Raw genomic sequence first — 23259 nt, 5'->3', positions numbered from 1 at the left:
ATGGGTTTTTTGAGATTTCTCATCATCGATTTAACGATAAGTTATGTGATTACTGTATTTCTATATCGATTTGGTTCTTTTAGGACTTTCTCTTTCGTAATCGTTGTCTCTGTTTCCATCTCTTCATAATCAATTTGATAATAATCTTTTCCTTTCATGATTCGTTTTTACGATTATCTTGTCAAATCTATCCAAATTTTATCTAAATTTCGGCTGGTTTCTTTTCAAACTTACATTGTCTTTACTGTTCTTCATTTTTAGTTGTTTTGTGTGTATAAATATAAAAACTTTGATCTTAAATAATATTTGTTTGGTTTCCCATTTTCAATCTTTAATAGGGTTTTATTTCATTCACGAGTGAGGTTGAGGTTGTTCTGAGATTAAATTATGAAAAACGTCAAAAACAAAATCACGGGGCGTGCATAAACTTTTGTGCATACCATATTTTGTATATACTTAAGGTGGGGGTATGCCTACTTTCTGTGCACCGTTTTCACATGAACATCCTAAGGTTACATTTTGAAGCATTGTGTTTTTTTGTTCAATTTTTAGTTGTTCATGGGTTCATTAAACAACATTCCTTTGTTGAAAACTAAAATAATTCAAATCAGTACGTTAACAACCCAAAAACATATATAATTATATTTTTAACTGTGAACAACTTTTATTATTCGGTAGATATTTTGTATAATATTGTCAATAAAAATTATAATTTTCGTTTCGAAATTCTATATTGTAGATAAACAAATTTTTTTTTTCAACAATTCATTCACTGTTACATACCAATTATATATGTTTTCCACTGGGTTCATAAGCTCAAAATGGCAAGAATGCTTTTATTCGAGAGGTTGATGGTTCGAATCCAATAATAATGTGTATACACATACATCTTTGCATACCTTATTAGCTTGGTAAGTGCAAGCATCTATATTTTAATAGACATCTCCAATGGGGTGCACTTGAGTTCATTGAGTTCATTAATAATTGGGATAAATATTTGTAATGTCAAAAGCGCATTCGAATTTTCTCAATGTCAGGGTATGCACAAACATATGTGCACATCTGAGTGGGATATTCACATACATATGTGCACACATGAGAAAGGTATGCACTATGGATTGACATCAATGCATACCCAACCTTGATAATATTAGTTTCTAATGTTTGGTGTATATATATACACCTTTATATTTTCTAACAACAAAGACAATTATTTTTAGGGTATGCACAATTATCAGTGCATACATTTATTAGGTATGCACAAACATTTGTGCACACCTGAGAGAGGTATGCATATATTAATTTCTCACGCTTGGTATGTGTGGCTATTTTGTTTAATTAAAAAACGATTATAGACATGTTAATTAGTAGACATACAAGAATGATTGTTAACATTTAACAATTTTTTTCTAGCAATTTAATATGTGAGGGCAAGCAGTGCAACATCTATATATGTGAGGGCGAGCAACTTCTGCTGGATCGAGTTGGGTGATAAAGAAGGATGAAGAAAAGGTGAGTAATTTATTTGGTGTTGGGTTTGGAATTTGAAAAAGAAAAAATAATAATAATAATGCATAAACAAGATGAAGAACAATATGTTTGTGGAAAATTATTATCTAGAAGTTTGAATGTAATGTCAAAGAGGCCTCAATGTCAAATACAATGATATTTTTTGGATGATGTCGAACAACTTTTTTTAAAATGCAAATGTTTAAATTATTTTATTCGTACATGAAAATTATTGTCTTTGTTGTTAGCAAGTATGCAAGTGGAGTTTTGCTCACGCACAAAAGCTACAGTACGAAGAGAAGAGAGTAAGGGAAACTTATAATATATGCATGCACAACTGTGTTGCTATAGTCCCTTGTTAAAATTTACCACAACATAAAATTGTTCAATTAAGTCACGACATTTTTTAATTATTTTAACAAATGTCTGTGCATACCAAATTTGTGCATACCTAAGAGGGGTATGCATATATTAATTTCTAACGCTTGGACAACAACTTTTACAGGTTCTGATGAATTCAATCTCCACATACTCAGTCGATTTGTTTACCCAAGAATATTTGGTGTTTGCAATAGTAGGAAAAAAATTGGTGTTTTATTTGAATTTGGGAGTTAATCATTTTTTTTGAGATTGGGTATGATTCTTATTTGTTTTAAGTTGGAAGAAGAGAGTATTTTGGTATTTATTGGTGTTTTTTAGCCTGATTCACAATGATGTAATGAAACGGGTTGAAGAGAAGATATAAAGCTATATGGGTTTGGTTAAGCTATTGGGATTTTATCTGTTATTGGGCCAAAGTTGAGATGTGCAAAATAAAATATCAATGGCCATATTTTGTCAAATCGTTAGTGATTTAATCACGGAGCAACACGTGGCGAATCAAAAATTTCACATGAAAACACGTGGCAGACCAAACACTGAGTTTTCCATTCTTAGAACGAGACGCGCGATATTTGATGTCGAATAGTGGCAGTACTCACATAATGACGGTCGTGTGAGGGTTACATAGTATGTGATATCCCGCTTAGGGTAACTCCGCACAGAGTGGTGCATTATGTGATGGGAGGCATGTGGATGTACATGTTCGGCGTTGGGAAAGGATTGTGGTAGCTAAGAAAACTAGGTAAGACATAGAGACGACGTGATTCTAGAGACACTTAAAGAAACTCTAAACAATAATTGTGATGATATATCAAAGTGTACGTTAAATCTATAATAAATTATTGATGGTGGTTGTGAAATTGGTTCAATGAGATGATTGAAATTATGTATATGATATGTTTGTTTTATTATAATTTATGATTGTATATATATGGTTTTTCAGAAAGGTGGGTCAAACTAATTATTTGTGCAGAGACGACCCACTCTGTAATTGAGCATGCAATGCGGTAAGTATAGAATATGCTTGGCTGGTTATTAGTTTAGTTAGAACCTAAGGCGCCTTAGTGGAGGAACAAAATGTCTTTGTATTATTGTTGGGAAGCTAAGGCGCCTCAATGGAGGAAATACATACATGTCTTATTTATTATGCGTATGGTTTGTTATGTGGTTAGTGGGAAGTTAAGGCGCCTCGGTGGAGGAACTAAAGCGCCTTACATGTTGTATGTACATATCGATATGATTTTTATTATTGGGAGTTAGAGCCTCCGGTTGAGGAACTAAATGTCGTATGAACTATATATATATATATATATATATATATATATATATATATATATATATATATATATATATATATATATATGTTTTTAGACTACTCACACCAACATTTTTATAATGTTGATGCAATTTGCATGTTTGCTTATCGGATGCGTTTCTATATATGAACGTAGTCGATAAGTCTCTACAGGATTGATGTTGAGGAAAGTTGTTTGCTATGTGGATTGTGGTTTGCGTTCATTGAAGAATTTTTGAAGGAAGTTTGTAATTTACTCTTAGAGGTGAATGATTGTAATAAGAGTTTTATTTTAATAATAAAATTATTATTGGTTTACAATGTTTTGAATTTAAAACGGTTGTGTGTGTTATGGGAAAAAGTTAGGAATGGTTTCACACCTCGAAAGTCAAAAAGTCGGGAGCAAATATTATTTTTCCGATTTTGTCGAAAATCGGGGTGTAACATAGAACTACTCCTGAGCCATCGATTTACAAATTGAATTAAGACCTTTTTTTTTTTTTTTTTTTTTTTTTTTTTTTTTTAAATTTTTTATGGATATGATCTTTTCACAATGGATAGCATGCCAACAAAATTTCATTCTATTTGGACTTGTTTAACACTGCGAAAACTAGTGTTCAATTTTGAACATTTATGTAACGGTCAAGAATTTTCCAATTTCATAATAATATTTGATTAGGTTAGACATATTTGAATGAACCAAAATTTGGTGGGTATGTTATTTATGGTGGAGATATCATATCTACAAAATATCAACTCTTAATTCAACTGGTAGGATGAGATATGGTTTTTTACATTTTGGGAGTGGCTCAGGAGGCTCTCTCTCTCTCTCTATAACATCTCCACAAAAATTCTTCTCATTCAGAAATCTCTAACGTAGTTAAAAATCATTATCAATTTTTATTTTTTTAAAACGACTCAGATTTTTCGATTTTGCAATCATCTTTTGACATAGTTAAATATTTCCAAATAAGTTGAAATTTTGTAGAAGTGACTTTCATGGTTGGTTGAATACATCCACAAAAAACTAGGCTATAATTTACATTGTAGGTAAAGTTGTGGGGTATGGTATAAACTATGGTATAAAAAGTATGGTAAACGAAAATTTCTAATTTTTTTGATTATTTATGACAATATTTAGAATAGTTAGGAGATCACATCTACCAAAAATTAGCCTAATTTAAAACTTATAAATGCCCTAACAAATTTGAGTTTGTTTACGCATTTTTATAAGATATGTCCCTAGAATCCCTCCCTATATATATATCAAAATTAATTATTTTATAACTACTTATAAGCACGTAACTAATTCTACTTAGAATGGTTGCCATATGCTCCCTTAGTATAAAATTCCTAAAAATCTAGGGTAAATTCTCCAATCGGCCATGAAATTGTCATTTTGTTCATAATCCGGCCATTGTCAGCAACTCAATGCAAAAAGTTGCTGACATTACCATTGGAGATAACTCAATGATAATGTGTTGTGTTGCTATTTGTGGCCCAATTGGAAACACATTGATATTATCATGGTGGAATCAAAAATTTACCCAAAATTCTATGTACTCCAGTATTTATCGAGATATTTTGAAGAATCATTATTTTGGCCTTTTGGACCTTCTCCTTTGGTTTCTTACCTAGTTAGCTTGACTTTCAAATGCATAGTATCACACGTTCACACCATTGTTCATTTGTTTGTCACAATTTTTCTGTGCATGTCGTTGTAATGTCGATAAAGGCTAAAGCAACCTTATGCCAGTGTATAACACTCTAATGTGATCCAAGGCTAAAAATATCATTGATAGATATATCGTTTTTTGAAGTACCGATATAGATATATTCGATATTTCGAAGCTGAATATTAAACTTTATATTTATATTAAACTAGAAAATAGCCCCGTGCTTACGCACCGACTCTTTAAAAAGTTGTTTAACAATTATAATTATACATATATAAATTTTCTAATAAATCGTGATTCTCATTTTCGTCACTAACCCATTTTAATTTCCTAACAAATTGTTTTAATCAAGTTTTAAAAATCCATTTTCATTTCTCAACAAATTGTTTTAATTAGGTTTTAAAAACCCGTTTTTTAATTAGTGGAGGGATCATGTTTTAATTTAGAAGTGTGATTGCCATTTTTTTTAATAGGAAATGGATTCCCATTTTAATTAAAAGTATTAGATTTTACAGGTGCCAACTAGCAAAGTCAGTAAAACTTTTGGGTGATGATACCAGAGGTATGGGGCTTGAACCCTGCCAACATCAAAGAGTTACTGATCTCATTTAAAACAGGTTTACCAATATTAAATAAAAAAAAAAAAAAAAAACTAGAGTTTTCTTTTTAAATAGGAGAGCGAGGAATTCTCATTATAATAGGAGAAAGAATTTTGTTTTAATTAAAAGTGCTAGAATTTATCTTTTCAATATGAGAGGAATTTTCGTTTTAATAGGAGTTGATGACGTAGAATTTTAAGAGAGCTCGAAAAATACCCCTTGTGGGAGCTTTATATATATACTAGAAAGTAGACCCGTGCATACGCACCGACTATTTTAAAAACTTGTTCAACCATCAATAGAATTTTTCTAACAAATCGTGATTCATGTTTTCGTTGCTAATCCGTATTAATTTCTCAATAAATTGTTTTAAAAACTCATTTTTTAATTGGATGAGGGATCCCGTTATAATTTAGAAGTGTGATTCCCGTTTTTAATAATAGAAAAATTATCGTTTTAATTATAAGTGCTAGATTTTTTTTTCCAATAGGAAATGAATTCCTATTGTAATACGATAATGATTCCCGTTTTAATTAAAAATGTTATATATATATATATTTTTTTCAATAGGAGAGGAATTCTCATTTTAATAGGAGTTGATGACGTAAAATTTTATGAGAGCTATAAAAATACTCATTGTGGTATAAACTATGGTATAAAAAGTATGGTAAATGGAATCTGCTCGTATATATATATAGTAATTCTCTAAAAAGTAGCTACTTAAGTTAACTTAAAATAAGTACATACGTAAAACTTCACCTACAAAATGAATTAAAATCTAATTTTTTGTGGTTATGAAGCACTCACCAGCACTCACCATAATGATTATCTTCTCAAAATTTCAACTCATTTGGAAACCTCTAATATAAATAAAAATAGTTGTCATCTTTAAGAAAAAATCTAACGGTCCAGAAATGTTGAATTTTTGTAATCGTTTTTTTCCAATTCCAATGTTAGAGATTTCCAAATGAATTGAAAGTTTGTCGAGATGATCTTAATATTGAGTATATCATATCCACAAAAAATAAGTTTAAATTCATTTTGTAGTTGAAATTTTACTTACGTACTTATTTTAAAGTTAACTTAAGTAGTTACTTCTTAGAGGAAGACTATATATATATATACTAGCATGATGCACGTGCGCTGCACGTGTCAACAATATAGGCTTATACAGTAGTGAGAACTAAGAAATCTTAATAGAACCAACCAAAAAAAAAAAAAAAACTAAGAAGTCGCTAAGATTAGGACAGTAGTGAGAACTAAGAAGTCATAATAGAACCAACCAAAAAAAAAAAAAAAAACTAAGAAGTCGCTAAGCTCAGGGAAAAGGATGGCTTACCATTATCACGGGAAAAAGATGGCCTATATTGTACTTTTGAATAAGGAAGATAAGATGGCATGTAGCTAGAAGTTTTTTACAGTGTTTTGTATCTACTTCATCCTCAATGAAACATAGTGTTTGGTAGTCATCTGCTTATGACGTAACGTGAAAGAAAACCATTTAGTAGCTTTGGATTGTTAAGAACCATGCTTATGACCACGGTGTTGCCGGTGTCTTGGATTGTTAAGAACTCATGGGGAGCGGCTGGGAGAGAACGGTATTATATGTTTAGATCGTGAATATGGCTGGCGGGACCAACAAAGCGGCAAGTCTTGGGATTGCAATGCATGTTTTGTATCCCACAAAGATGGGTCGAGAACCCTCCCAAACCTCTGCGCTTTTCTTCTTGACAAAGTCTGTGAAGCCCCCCATATGTTTGTGACAGTTAATACTCCTTCCCCGCCAAAGAACAATCTAAAGAGACTAAATAGGAGAAAAACTCTGCAGAGAACAGAGAAATTTTAAAATAGCTTAAAAATATATTTGATTCTTCACAGTGAAGAAAATGCTGAGAAGAAGAAATCATCATATGCATATATAGATACAAAATATCATATATGATTTATATAAATGCATAATATCAGATTATCGATACACATTGGTTAGTAAAGAATGATATATAAGAGAAAGCTTAATGTAACCTAATGCAAAAGAACAAAACATCATGGAGATTTAATTTAAAGATGCATGTAGTCCGATCTGAGTTGTTAGTAAAGAACTAAACATAAGAGAAAGCTTAATCTCATGTACATATATACATATGCAAAAGAACAAAATATTTGATCGGAACGCGTCCTTGATCTTGTAGCAAAATTTGTTGTTGATTACAACCGGTGTCATCCCTGGCAAAGCAAGAAGAGATTTGTATGAAAGTATATATTAGACACAACAAAATTTAATAGTAAGTGATTTGAATTGTATGAAAATTATACTTACACTTTTATTCAGACTTAGGTGTATTATGACTTGTTGAGTCATTCACAATTGGAGTGATTTTTGAAATGGTGAGTGAACTGTTTTTGTGCTGCTTGTTGAATTTGGTTATTTTTATTTGGAATATAGCTTTATATCCTACCAAATCCTGGAACATTCGTAGTAAAGTGTCTGTACCATCTTCCTGTACATGTTGAACGTGTGCAAGTTAAAATGCAGTTCAATGTATGTATTCAAGTTAGGAGAAACTATAATTATTTTTTTCACCTGTTGTTCAATGTGAGCAAGTTCTTTTTCAGTTCTTTGTAGCAGTGTTGTTGCTTCAGGATCGAATGCCACAACTTTTGCCGTAGATGTTTCATCATTTATCTCCATTCGCAATTGGTACCTGTGCAATATATATTAATTATAGCATATAAATATGGAAGTTATAAAAGTTAAATCTTACTTTTGTATTGGAGATACGATGCCGTCTTTTGCGCATTTGTAACCACTAATCGTTTTATCAAGCGTCTTTCGGCAATGTGGGCATGCAATGTAAGACCATCCCTTGTCAAGAAGTATTTTTGAAATAGCCGCCTCAACGGTAAAATGCATTTCCTATAAGTGATATAGTTCGTTATATGAGATATGGAATAATTATGAGATGGAAGCTATAGAATAATGTATACTAATCGATATACCTGTGATGAATCATCATTAATTGCAGCAATTATTTCTGACAACGTTTTTTTGTTCTGTGATGCAACTGTTTGAGGTGACTCCCGCAGTAGAAGCTTGGTTTGCAGTGGTACGGGACTGTAGAAAAAGAAAAAAGTTTGTGAATTAAATGAGAAATCTAAAGTGTTGATCAGATATGCTAATGTGGAAATGAAGTTAATTTTCACTTGATGACTAATGAGAGTCTGAAAAGGAAATTAGGATTCAAAAACTTGAATGACTTCAATTTACTTGAGTATTTTAGTTTCTCAATATAAATGAAACTTAGTGTCAATAATTATAAAAGTAATAACTAATATTGATGTGACCGTAGTGAAGAATCAATCAAAGAGTGCCAATTTCAGAGTTTCTTTAATGTTTAGTTACCGGTGCAAAAGTTTGCACTTCTAACATCATTATGTGCTTTGAAAAAGAAGTGTGATCCTTTGAAAGAGAGGAGTACACATTCTTCCGATATTAGCAACTTACGGAATTTGCAAATTCAGATATAGTTTTGTTGCAAATGTAGATGATAGAACATATTCAGCACGTATGTCTGCGACATATTAAGTTTTATTTAATTTAAATGATAATAATAATAAAAATATGATACAATTTGATCATTACCAATGTTGAGTTTGATGTGGATAAACATACCATCACATTTAACGCATGTAGAAGTCACGATCAAAACTGCCGTGTTAGAATTATTACTGATTATTTCATCATTGTGTTGCATTGCTGAGTTGCTCCACAATGTGATCTTCAACACATATCCCCTGCATAATGTAATTAGAAATAGATGAAATACGCGTGTGTGGTAAAGTAAGAGAGATATATAGCAAGTTGTTTGTTTGATTGGAATGAAATAACTAACTGTTCATCTTGGAGTTTGATATCTCATTACAAAAAGTCTTGTTTCCATTCTTTTTGTTACATTCCTTAGTTTGTTCCACTTTCGTGTACACGCCCAATTACATCTGTAAAGAAAGAAAATGGGACAAAAGATTAGAATGACGTTGGTTATAGTTAATATATAAAATAGTTTTAAAGGTATTTACCTATAAGATGTTTGTTGTCAATTTTCGTTGATATTTGATCGAAATTGACAAATGAGAATGCATGCTCTGGAAAGTCCATATCTTTAATTCTCGAAAGTGGCTTTATCTTTGGTGTGCCAATTGAAATTAATGACATATTCTCCCGGAGTGACATTATATTTATTCTTGCTTTTTGACAAAGAAAATCTATCTATAGAGTAAATCTCCTTTTCAACTATTTGGTGCTGGAACTTATTCATCAATGTCTTATCAACTTTTGCATGTATCTGATGACCCTGATAAAAGTCCAAATGAAGTCCACATACAACTATATGTATACTGAGTTATTTAAAAAAAAAAAAAAGTTATACAAATACACTTACGTGCTTGTCGATGAGCATCATGTCTAGACTTCTTACTTCGTCAGTGACATAGTCAAGTGTTTCCCAAATTCTATTCACTCTAGCCATTATTTTCCATTGTCTATCAGTTGAGTCAATATCCGCAATGCAATGATGTTGAAGATGTGCCATTCGTCGCAATTCCTACGTGTAATATAAGATTAATTATTGTCTAGAAAATGGATGGAATAACAGGTCAATGAGAATGAGCGTAAATTTTGATATAACTAAAGTAATAATGGTTTATACTACATGGAAAACGTATCAGACAACGAAAATTTAGTTCTTGTTTAAGATTAAAATACGTGTATGTTGCAGTTAAATTGATTTCAAGGAAAGGGCAACAGTTAATAAAGAATAAGCTAAGTATGTGTATATGTGGAAAGCAAGTAAAGGAACTTACGGTAGTGTATGCTTGTTTAGAGTAGACCGTGATATAGTTTCACCTAAAGCAAGTAAAGGAACAGGCAATGGAAATTTTTTTTGCTTGTCTTTATCTACTTAACTATTGGAGATGATTTTTTGCTTGTTTTTATCTGGTTGATGTGTAGTCGGTGGAAAGAGGACAGGTCATCCAAATTAAGAAGCACATGAGGTGTTTAGTTCTGAAACATGGATGCTCTTCATAGAGATATGTTCCTTGATGGATCAGTTGTTTTTTTTATTTATTAGAAAATTTAATTAGTTATATGTATGAGAGATAGTAATTGATTTATTTGGCTGATAAGATGGTTGCTTATATAAAAGGTAATGGAACTTACAGAGGATATTGAATATGTGGAAGATGGAGTCGAGAATGAATAAATGTTATCTGTGTTAAACAACATATCCAAAATGGTGCAACTTTGTATATGTCATGATTTTTTTTTAACTTACAGTATATGTTAAAAATTCGGCAAAAATTGTAAATGATCAATTAAGGGAGCTGAAAAGCGACGTACACAAATGCAAAGAACACATAAGAAAAGAACTCTTAATTTAGTCCCTCGTTCTTCACTTAATTTTTCAGCAAAAAATAAATATTTATCCATTGAGCATATTATAATGATGACACCTAAACGGAAGGGTCTGGGATCATTAATCTACATGCAGTGAACACACTTCATAACACTTGCATGTTTCACCAATGACTTCAGCACAAAATCCTTCAAGCCTCAGTTACTTAAATATACTTATAGATTTTCACCCATTGATCCAGCTACATTACTTGCAGAGCCATCGCCAATTGTCGCTCCAAAAGGGATCCCTTGACCATAGCTCTCAGAAGCAGCTGTGGTATGTCAATTGTACTCCTACTACCCTCGATGTTCCGGTTATGCGTACTTGGTCCCCTTGATTCAAATGAAGATGTGCGATCACCAACCTCACTTCCTGAAGGCTGCCCAATTACCAGCAATCATAAGATTCTTTAAGTCAGGAAGTCCTAGATTATGAATGTAGCGCTACAATCCAACATAGGCGACCTAGATTCAGATCTTGACTCGGGAAAAAATATTTTTTTTCTTTCTCGTGTCTCTTTTAAGAGAAGCAGAGACTGCATGTTTGATAGGTCCGGGATGATGTGAAGGCGAGTAAGTTTGCATTGGATCAAAAGAGAATTCGATTACCCTAGTCGATTGAGTGGAGTGTTCTTCAAAGTCCGGAACGTTAAGAACCTATCTTGGCTCCCATCCACACAAGGCTTATCAGCTTTTGACCATCCAATGGAAATCATTAACCAAGGTAAAACAAAAACGTTGAAACTTCTACGCCGAGTAGCCAAATAATATATGTTTACCAAGTCACCTGCATGAATAAATTCCTTGTATGTAACCCGTTACTCCAGCCAAAGTTTCATGCGGGCTAGAAGACGATCAATTTGTGAACTCGAGAAAGTCGCGATCGGACCAATTGTAGAGGCGGCAATAATGAAAGGGAAACAAATTGCAACAATCGGCCGCGATCGATCTTTAAAGCCCGGTTAGTTAGTGCTGAATGTGGGGTAGGAGGAAGCTGAACCAAGCTTTCCGCCAAGCTATTTTCCCTCCAAGGAAATGAGGTTCGCGGTGCAACATTAAGCCGCTTGGCAAAGGCTTTTACCGGCATTATTAGCTTGAATCAAAACAGATGAGATTGACTACAGTTAGAAAGCTCATGGAGGAAATGAAACATAAAAAAAACAATTCCCCATGCCATTAAATCTAATATAGTATTATAAATTAACAACTCTAAATGTAATATAGTATTATTAAACTAACAACATTGAGGACAACAAAGGTTCACCTTCAGTTGGTGTCCACGATGCTAACAAAGCAAAACTAAGATTTGAGCCGCAAGATTCACATACAATTCTATCAACATCAACACTCACCCAACCTCTTCGGGCGTAATCCAATGGACTCGCAATCTGGAAAAAATATATAGGAGTCAAAAAAAAAAAAGAGAATAGAGTATGATAGCAAAAATCACTCTCAATTCTTGATCAAGAGGGCCCGACACCTTGAGCATTGGCCTTAGTGGTAAGGAGCTCTCGGAAGCAAAGTTAGTTGTGTTTTCAAAAGTTCCGTGTTTCAATAAGGGAACCATCATTTGTATACCCAGAAAACTGATCCGTCGTCCTTGCGTTGGTCCCTTTCGATGTTCACTTGAGATCGATTCTTTGGCAATTGCAAGTCACTATCATCATGAGCAAAATGATACTTATTACCATTCGATTTGATGACATTGGGTTTATTTCGGAAAAGTAATAGATGGGCGGCCGAAAGTGAAACAATGGGGGCTAGACCCAAAGAACTGAGACCCCGACACGGAATATAGTAGTTTCTCACTATCGATCTATCTGCGGGAACAGAACCCTTAATATAGTTGTGGTACGTTCGGTTGCAATTTTTTCTCGTCGAATAATTTTTTAGACAATTCATGATGAAGACATAGCCTTATCTATCTACGTATGCATTTAAAGAATTCTTTAAGCAGACGTAAAAAATAAAATTAAGCTAGATTTAATATAAATATATGTCCTATGTGAGTAGAAAAAAAAAAGGATATGAAAGACGCAACGTAGGCCACATATGGTTGCCCATTCATTTTTGGAAGCTATACGAATAATGATAAGGTGTCATACATATAGAATTAAAAGGATGCTGCGTCTACCTTTCAGTATGTAGTACGTCCTGGTACAATGACATTGTAAGTGTTCTATCAACTTAACAAAACAGCTCGCTTTCCTGACTCGCGGCTGGGATTCCATCCAAGGGTGGATAAATCAAAGGTCAGGACGCGGTATAGTGAGTGTGCGCAAGATTAGAAATTAGCACCAATTATATAATTGAAAAGTTCCCTTATTAATTAGGCATAATTATATCAAGTCTCAAAACCCTTCGTATCCCGCTCTTCCTCTCCTTCAGCCCTCTATCTTTCTTGAATCACCGTTAGTACTTCACTCTCTGTATTCCACTCAGGTACTGTTCTTATCTCCTCTATTATTTCGTGTAATTTTTTTTGTTTCTTGGATCACGTCAAATTGATGCCGAAGATGACCATGGCTAGCAACCTCTGGTCGGACTTGGAGCGCAAAAAAGGACCAGTCATTTCGTCTTCTTCTTCCATTTTCTAAATTTCTCTGCAAATTTAGAGGTTTTTCTAAATTCTAAATTCTGCAAAAAAGGACCAGCCCTTGCAATAGATCTCTCTGCAAATTTCTAAATTCTTTAATGCAGGTTTTAAAGAATTCTTTCATGCAGGTTTTGAAAACACCTTTATCATTGGACATGCTTGGGCGATTTTTTAATGGATCAGGTATGTCATAATTTATTACGTGGGTGTGGTTTCTAACGATGGAAAGAGATAATAAAGGGTGTATTCGATAAAATATTCAAACTATCAAAAAAGAATGATACACCCGAACACTTTCAGTTTTATTTTCTGGTGGGTGTAACTTACGTGGAATCCTGAATAGGGCACTTATTTTGGTCAATGTGAGAGGAAGCTGCATATTCAACCTCACTACCTCCACAACCCTTTCGGTTGGTCCGCTCTGTGTGTAAATTGTAATGACTCCCTTGAGGTTATAACTCTGGACACTCACTACTGCCTGGTTGTAATTTTCCTGAGCTACCTGGATCCAGCTTCCATTGTCACCCGACCTGCTTATACATTCTCTCAACCATTTCTTTTCTTATAGTTCGAATGCTCCAACTCCAATTCTTTCTCTTGCAACTTCTTGCAGAGTAATCCAATTGTTTGCATCATCTCTCTCACTCACTAACTAAATTGCATTTTTCGTTAGTTCATCTTCAAGATTATCAGTAGATACTTGAGCAAGTTCTCGGGCCCAAATGTGTGTTGTCAAGACAATAGCTAAGGTTACATCATATTAGAAGTGTCGGTGTTAAATTCTTCTTTTCCGAGGGCACTTCTAGGGCAATTTAAAAGTAGTACCTTCGGCCGCAACTTTCCTAGCTTCCTGCAATCCATCAAAACTTATTCACTTATGAATCCATTCCTTTCTCTTTTTTCCCCTCATAATTTAACTTAACCAACTAACAGTAATCAATCTATGAATAAGCAAGTCGATATATACAAGTCATTGAAGCCAAATATGATCCACGTGAAGTTCCCTTACTGCCCAAAAGATTCCCTACATAGATACCATGCATATCAACAAGTGATCGATAGCCTAAGCCTGAAACTCCAAAGAAGTCGATGACCCCATTCTACCCGAGGCTTACTTGGATATCTCTGGTATGTCATAATTCTTATGCCATCAGGAGTTTGTTGTTCTGAGATATTGAAATGTGTATATCTTCTTAATATTTCTGGTTGGCACGTTTTCTTATTTTAGCCTGATGTTTATATGTGGTTATCAGGTGCCTAACACATCACGTCTGAAATAGTCAACTATTTTTCTTATTAATTGGTTTTGAGCTGAAATTTTGGTTCGCTTACAAAATCTGGCTCACACAGACCATTTTTAGTTGCGTGGACAATGTGCGTCGACCATTTTGTTGTCTTTATACTATTTCGCGTGTTTTCAATACCTACTCTATGTCTGCAAGTTCTTCTCTCACTAACGCACACCCGATAACGCAAGATATTTGTTAAATAATTAAAACCATTTGCTTAGCTGTGCTTATAACAGAATGTACACGCATTTGTTCTTCAGTTCAGATTTGTTTGCTTCTGATTTGCAATGTCGGCTTCCTATGTTACAGTCACTAAAAGATTTGTTAATTAGCTTGCCATATTTACCCGGTATAGTTTTATAGGCTGATCAAAATATATGTTTGAAGTTGGAGAAACACTTTGTTTAAGATAATGTGTTCAAGGTGATCGATAATGTGTAATGACAAATAATTTCAGTTGTGAAGCCCTCCTCTTTCAGGCAGGTAATTTCTCTCTCTGCTGTCGTGCTCTGTAATTGTCCGTTTACTTTCATTGTTTTATTGGATACTGAACTAAGAATGACAGAAAATTGGAAGTGTCTTTCTTTCATTCGCTTTTTGTTCTCATCAAATTCTCTATTCAATCTGCAATTGATTTATTTTTGGAAATAGGTTGTATTCTACAATCTCCTCATTGAAATTCGTCTCAAAGCCTGAACCCTGAAGTCATTATTTTTCTCAGGTAGTATCTCTTTAAATCAAATCTCACCTCTCTCTTTTGCAATTCATCTCAATCCATCGCTAGAAGGTATTCTCACAAGTAAGTAATCTCCTCTTATGTGTTTTGTTTTCACCTGAAAGTCCACACCACAATCAAATCTATATTGAATTACTGATTAAGCTATTCTTCATTGAACTCAGGATGACAAATCTTTTGTTGCAAGAATTCTTGAATAAATTGAAAACGTCCAGGTATGAAATGTCTAATGCTTTTTTGTGGATATAATTTGTGTTCTCCCTTCTTTTTGTGTGAAGGTGTTCAAATATGCTCCCACTGTTGAGAAAGCAATCATATTCATTGCTTATTTTTGTTAAATGCTATTGTATAGTTATGTGATGTTTTAATGGGTAAATATTCTCTGCGAATATTTATCTTCATATTGGACGGTATTATCTATTCTAATTAGGTATATATGGCGTATGATTAATATTGTAGATTTTTTTTGTCATTTTTCTTCATGTCCCTTCTATCGGACATTTTTAACAGGATCATAGACTGAGAACCAGTCAAATATTTTACTATCAAAATTTTAGCTTTAATTTTATTGAGAGGAAGAATTAGGTTATGGTAATGGCAGACTGGCAACTCTACTGAAGGAGAGGTGGTAAAGTTTGTATCATCACTATAGGTAGTCTGCTGAATTTTTTTTTTCCTTTTAATTAAAATTTTAGTATTATGGTATTGGTCAACTGAACATGTCGGAACCATACACTATCTGCTGAATAGTTTTTTTTAAAAGAAATGTGATAATATTCTTCCTCTAGGGACAATATGATGTTGTTGATATTATTTGATATTTGCGAAAGTGTAGAAACACGTGTTCATAACTTCGAGTGCTACCTATTTTTATCGCGGTAATCGATTTACAATCCATAATCATAGGGAGCAGTTTACGCCATGGGTATTGTATAAATGCATTTTGCTAATATAAGGAGATCATAGTATTTTAATCAAGATTCAACGGTTAGTACAGAAAGTCCGTAGCCTTCTACAGGTATGCAATTGTGCCTTTAGGTATGACTTTATAGTTTGATCTTAATATTATTCCTTTCACAATCTCCTCATTGAAATTCGTCTTAAAGCCTGAACCCTGAAGTCATTATTTTTCTCAGGTAGTATCTCTTTAAATCAAATCTCACCTCTCTCTTTTGCAATTCATCTCAATCTATCGCTGGAAGGTATTCTCACAAGTAAGTAATCTCCTCTTATGTGTTTTGTTTTCACCTGAAAGTCCACACCACAATCAAATCTATATTGAATAACCGATTAAGCTATTCTTCATTGAACTTCGGGGATGACAAATCTTTTGTTGCAAGAATTCTTGAATAAATTGAAAACGTCCAGGTATGAAATGTCTAATGCTTTTTTGTGGATATAATTTGTGTTCTCCCTTCTTTTTGTGTGAAGGTGTTCAAATATGCTCCCACTGTTGAGAAAGCAATCATATTCATTGCTTATTTTTGTTAAATGCTATTGTATAGTTATGTGATGTTTTAATGGGTAAATATTCTCTGCGAATATTTATCTTCATATTGACGTATTATTATCTATTCTAATTAGGTATATATATTATGATTAATATTGTAGATTTTTTTTGTCATTTTTCTTCATGTCCCTTCTATCGGACATTTTTAACAGGATCATAGACTGAGAACCAGTCAAATATTTTACTATCAAAATTTTAGCTTTAATTTTATTGAGATGAAGAATTAGGTTATGGTAATGGCAGACTGGCAACTCTACTGAAGGAGAGGTGGTAAAGTTTGTATCATCACTATAGATAGTCTGCTGAATTTTTTTTTCCCTTTTAATTAAAATTTTAGTATTATGGTATTGGTCAACTGAACATGTCGGAACCATACACTATCTGCTGAATAGTTTTTTTTAAAAGAAATGTGATAATATTCTTCCTCTAGGGACAATTATGATGTTGTTGATATTATTTGATATTTGCGAGTGTAGAAACACGTGTTCATAACTTCAATACTACCTGTTTTTATCATGCACTGATTTACAATCCATAATCATAGGGAGCCATTTCTGCCATGGGTATTGTATAAATGCATTTGCGCAATATAAGGAGATCATAGTATTTTAATCAAGATTCAACGGTTAGTACAGAAAGTCCGTAGCCTTCTACAGGTATGCGATTGTGCCTTTAGGTATGACTTTATAGTTTGATCTTAATATTATTCCTTTCACATTTTCGTGTAGGCAGTTTTCATGTTTTATTTTTCTTTCTTTTTCGAATAATTGTAGGATAAGCAGCCCCCACCCACTCATTAATTAATATCTTATCTTCCTGTTAATGATATGATATTATTCAAATTGCTCGAAGTTTTACTGCCCACCCTATCATGAACTCTTTATTATATTAGAAATTTTGATATGTTGTTTTCGGTTCGTTGACTCATGCCAAATATGGACTTATATTTGAGTATTATCGCATTATGCTACTACTACATTAGCTCATGCACTCCTTAGCCTTACTTGAAGAGGGAGGGCTTATGCATCAAAGCCATGGCCAAAGGAAACTGCACAATGGTGGGAAGATGGACTCACTCATTTTAGATTTTTTGAACTAAATATAAAAGAGTGAAGTCTAACAAAGCTTCCTTTTAATTCTCCTTGGAACTTGATATATATTTTTAACACTATGTAACACATAACCTATTTGCTATTAACACAAGTATCCTTTTTAATTTTTATCTTATATAAGCTTCCTGTTTATTATTAGTTTAGACAGGGCTGATAATGTAAAGTGGTATTAAGGTTCACGTCAATTCGTCACACACGGAGAACTCAAAAGTGAAGGCGTTAGATGTCGAATTTTAAAACCCGCCAAAAGACCACCCAGAAAAGGCCACAGTTAACTGTTGAAATATCTTACACGTATCTAGGTCTCATTTCTCAATTTCTCTTCCGGGCAATCATTGGATTTTAATTATGACTATGAGGCCTGATCTTATATTGTTGGTGACTTTGGTCAATTAAGTCTATCCTTCGATATAATTGATTTGAGTTTTATGGTTGAACTGTTCAAAATTGTTTCGTTTTGTCGTATAAACAATAGAAATAACATATTTGAACCAAATTTGGTAAAACTACTTTTAATTATAATTATTCGCGATTCAACTTTATATCAATATGGACAAAACTAATTTTTAGTTTCTTATACAACTATGATTTTGTCTGTAGTATACTCAATTTGCATTCTTGCTTTGATACTCTTCGCTCTACAATTGTCTATAGCTCGAAACAATAGAAATAACATATTTGGACCAGATTCGGTTAAACTACTTTGAATTATATTTATTCGCGATTCAACTTTATATCAATATAGAAAACACTAATTTTTAGTTTCTTATACAACCGTGATTTTGTCTGTAGTATACTCAATTTGCATTCTTGCTTTGATACTCTTCGCTCTACAATTGTCTATAGCTTCATTTCATGATTCAAAGAGTTGGAGTGGTTGATTCAGAATTGCATTGTCGACAAAATTAGTGGCTGATTTCGAATCACAACAAACTCATAGAGGTATCATATTTCAATATTTTATTGTACAACTTGCAACATAAGAGCATAAACAATCAATCTATAATAGAATTGTTGTAGTGATGATAAATGTACAATATCTAAATGGATGTTTGGTTAGTTACTTCCTTTCTTAGGGGGTTTGAAGTATTAACGGATAAGACATCTTAATTTGTTGATTGGCAAGTACAAGTTCAGTGGACAAATTTACATGAAACTTGCCAAGGAAGCCAAGGTTTGTGTACACAAAATTCTAATTATTTTATGCTTTAGAATTTTTTTACTTCAAAATGTTGTTAGTTGTCACTAGCTTACTTTCGGGCTTAATGGATAATTTGTGAATTATATTAAACTTCATTATAGTTGAAATTGAATGAAGCAACAAACTAAGTGCGCCTATTTTTCTATTGGAATTAAATCATGTTGTTTGACTATTTGATGCAATTCAATCCAATTCTCAATGCAGCGAGCTTTCTTCTTATTTATATCAAAACCAAAACAAGAACAAAGCAAAATTGAAAAGTTGAGGTGGTGTTCTTTATGGTGATGTCATACTTACAGCATAACCATAAAAAGCATAATGAATTGAAATTACTACTAATTTATCAGATATCTTAGGATTTGGGTTCACGTTGTCGGTTAAATCTCTTCTTTGGGTAAGCATTGTATGAAGAGTAAGGTGGAATAGTAGGAAGAATAGTACGTTAGAAGTGATGGGTTCTTGCTTCTTTTTTTTTTCCTCGAGCTTTGTACTTTAGTGGTAGTTTACGACTCCATGCTTTATTAGGTAGATATATTGGTTCTTTGGTAGACATGTTCCTGCCCACTTAATGGAGTTTTTTTTTTTTTAAACAGGGCGTTTTCATTTTTTCTCTCATTTTATGGTTGGTAGTTTGACCAACTCAAACCGAAAGGGCCAGAGGTCAAGAGGACGAACCAAGCTTTTACCGACTCAAATCAAGAAGTACACTTAATGGAAGTTATTGAAATGAGTTTAGTAATGAATTGTAGATATTTCAGTAGAAGGTTTGGTTGTAAAGCCTGTAAAATTTCCCTCGGATGCATCAGTCTTCTCGAACATATGTTGGTATTCTGCTTGATATCATTCAGAGGCCATATAGCAAGGTAAAGTTATTTTTTGTTCAAATCTTCTGATTTGTTTTATTACCACATATATCTTCTTTCATTAGCTTCTACATGTCATGAGCCTTTTATAGTTATAAGCTGATGGAATTGTTTTGTCCCATTCAACAGTAGTTGTAGTGATCACCGTCTAGAGCACAAGTGATATGCATTTCTTCTAATGGGTATGTCTCCTCATTTACTTTGAAATTTATTGGATTTGGTTGTTCCAATATTTCTTTTCCTCGGCTGTTTTTTTCTGTTCTTATTGCGAGCATTGCATCATGGGAGTAGCAAGATAAGCAATTTGGGTAGATTTGATTAGATCACCAGTGCCAATTTACACTTCCAATTAATGCATAGGGTGCAAGGTCAAATGCAGAGCCATCTCATCTTGCTCCCATCTCATTTTTTATTTATTTCAAACTGATATAGATAGAGTATGACATGGATGTTCAACTTATAAGATGAAAACTGCAAGCCCGGAAGCTTTATGTGATAGATGTACTTCAAAGTAATATGTTAATAAATGTGTTGATTCAATGTCTTGACAAATTTATTTGATGGCAACATCAGGAACTTTTCTTTTGAATTTCTATGGATTTAGTGAGACTTTCAATTTTGGACATGCATATCACTGTATAAAGTTTTTAATTGTCGCTTCTTTAAGTTGTATCAAAACTTCGCCATAGTAATTGTAATTTTAGTCATAGTAATTGCTAAATATTTTGGTCCCAATGACTTCTTCTTTTGTCATAATAATCTATGTTGAATTGCTAATCACATAGTTTAGAATTGCTAGCAGTGTCTTTGTCGTGTCTAGCCCATGCTGCCAGTTCTTGAAGAGATGAATTGCATATTTGCATGCAAATCAAAACCATAAAGACATCCGTGACGAAGACTAGGGAGTGCATTTTGAGAGTGATATATCAACTTAACAAAACAGCTCAGTTTTCTGACTCGCGGCTGGGATTCATTTTGAGGGGGATAAATCGAGGGTCACCATGCTGCCACGTGGATTGGGAATTAATTAGAGTTTTAATTGTAGAATTAAACGAAAAAAAAACCCTTCGTTTCTCCAAACTTCCGTCTCCCTCTCAATTCTCCACTTTACGTCTCCCCGCTACCATCTTAATTGTGAAGTTAAATAAAAAAAATCCCTTCGTTTTTTGCAGTGATAAATCAAGGGTCAGGACACGGTTAAATCAAGGGTTTGGGAATTAGAAAACTTTTTAAAGAGAAATGCCTTAGTTTCTCCTTTTGTTCTCTCTCTCCACCACCCCCACAGTTCCTCTTCCTCTCAAAATATCGGTTTTACTCCTTTTCCCTCTTAACTCACATATCCCGAAGGGTTCCTCTACAATCAAATTCTTTTTTTCTTCTCTCTTCTCTCTTACTTTTTTTAGGCTTGGCTCAAGGAGATCTGTCCAAACACCGAAATCAAACCATTTTTCAAACTCGATGCATTTCCAATTGCATCATTTTTCGCTTTAATGTATTGGATTCATGGTTTCGTTTGATTGCCATTTTGGAGTGGAACTTTTATATAACAGGTAATTATTTCCATTATTTATTATTTTAAATTGTGTGATTAGTTCCATTTTAAAATATATTTTCTATTTTGTTTTTTCGAAAGTGTCTTTCCCTGATTGCTTTTACAATTTGATGTTAGTATTGCTTACTTAAATCATTGTTCTCGGGATCTTTATCACAAGAAATATACCCACTACTTGGTATCGTGTTTCTTTCTCTTTTGTGGATATGTATGCCCTTTGTTCTGATCAAAATTATTTTTAATTGTTCAAGACTTTCAATAGTCATGTTTAAACCTTCAGGATTATTGGTTTCAACTTATGGCATGATTGGTTATTAAATGGTTCGTGTTTCTTCTTTAGTTATTGTTATCTTCTGATGACGTATATTGTTTGTTTGCTTTGGGGTTTGAATTTGGTATCATAATGCTTGAATGTTACTATCGTTAGACATGGTTACTGTTTGTAAAGCAACAATGTGTTTAACGGGCTGTTTCCTTACTCGCGGCTGGGATTCGATATCAGGGGTATAAATTGAGGGCCACGGTTATGCCATGTGTATTAGGAATTAATTAAATGTCTTAATAACCCTTTGTAGTGCAAACCCTTGGTTCTCACTTTCGCCATTAAGGGCAGTTATTCCTCCCCGGCGGTGGATTAGATATTAATTACCAGTCTTAACCATTATGGAAACGAACAAAGAGAAATCTTTTGGTCCTCACAATCGACAAAGAGAAATAAACCCCCGTTCCCTTCAAAACCCTTAGTTCTCTCTCACCAATGAAGGGTTGCTCTCCTCTTTTCAATATTCCCTATGACCAAATAAGAAAAATAAAAATAAAAGAAGAAAGAATCATCGTATATTTGCATCCATCACTCCGTCGATTAGCAAGTTGCTAATTTTGATATCAGGTACGTTTCTTTTTTTTTCCCAATTCTCTCGGCCAATCAATTTTCAAGGTCAATTACAACTCTTTTATTCCATTTTCTAAATCAAAATTTTTTCTTCAATGAACCAGTTCTCATGATAAAACAAAGAGATTGAGAGGAAAAGGAAGGAAGAGTTGAGTTGGTAATTCTCTTACCGAACTGAATTTCCTATTTATGATAATTTATGTCAATACTTTTCCTTTCTTTTTTTCTTTTTTTTCCCATTTGAACAACGTAAGTTATAGATATTGGTTCATAAAGTGTCAGATATTGATTTTATTAATGATATTAAGGTATAAACAGTTGGATCCTTCTATGAGTGGAACTGTGGAAGAGGTGAGGAGCCTGTTTTTTGTGACAAAGAAGGTGAGAAACATTCTGTTCAGTATTTAATTTTTACGATTAGAATGGTTGTAAGTTGTAGCACATGCATCTGATAAATTATTGCTCTAGGAAAACACATTGAAGGAGGAGGTCTTAAAGTTACCAAAAGGGGAAGCAAAGCCCAAGGTATTTTTTCAGACCACGATATGTCTTGCTTTCATATCTTATGTTCAACTGTATGAAGTGATTGCCAGTTTT

General features: G+C 33.3%; 3 long non-coding RNA genes across 11 annotated transcripts; 1 reads left to right on the top strand and 2 right to left on the bottom strand.

Moving 5' to 3' along the window:
• Positions 1-7492: 7492 nt before the first annotated feature.
• Positions 7493-10460, bottom strand: LOC147524141 (uncharacterized). Its single transcript, XR_015196883.1, has 11 exons — positions 10317-10460; positions 9896-10057; positions 9534-9808; positions 9350-9452; positions 9130-9251; positions 8938-9028; positions 8457-8571; positions 8222-8373; positions 8041-8161; positions 7777-7957; positions 7493-7682 (listed from the first exon to the last, which is right to left on the bottom strand). It is a non-coding gene; the product is annotated as an uncharacterized LOC147524141 (long non-coding RNA).
• A 1498-nt stretch (positions 10461-11958) lies between these two features.
• LOC147524140 (uncharacterized) lies at positions 11959-13094 on the bottom strand. Its single transcript, XR_015218706.1, has 3 exons — positions 13046-13094; positions 12176-12299; positions 11959-12004 (listed from the first exon to the last, which is right to left on the bottom strand). It is a non-coding gene; the product is annotated as an uncharacterized LOC147524140 (long non-coding RNA).
• A 4-nt stretch (positions 13095-13098) lies between these two features.
• On the top strand, positions 13099-23196 carry LOC147524139 (uncharacterized). Of its 9 annotated transcripts, none has more exons than XR_015218657.1 (11): positions 13099-13690; positions 15160-15595; positions 15697-15747; positions 17587-17698; positions 19001-19096; positions 19215-19328; positions 19949-20218; positions 20348-20400; positions 22767-22819; positions 22971-23043; positions 23131-23187. It is a non-coding gene; the product is annotated as an uncharacterized LOC147524139 (long non-coding RNA). The 9 variants fall into 9 exon arrangements; XR_015218673.1 differs by having other exon boundaries at positions 18947-19096; XR_015218672.1 differs by having other exon boundaries at positions 19001-19328; positions 22981-23043; positions 23131-23196.
• The last annotated feature ends 63 nt before the right edge of the window (positions 23197-23259 follow it).

This window comes from Coptis chinensis, chromosome 1 (assembly GCF_015680905.1).
Source record: "Coptis chinensis isolate HL-2020 chromosome 1, ASM1568090v1, whole genome shotgun sequence".
Taxonomy (NCBI): Eukaryota; Viridiplantae; Streptophyta; class Magnoliopsida; order Ranunculales; family Ranunculaceae; genus Coptis; species Coptis chinensis.
Note: the sequence above shows the minus strand (reverse complement) of the source record. Positions and strands in the feature narration are given on the sequence as shown.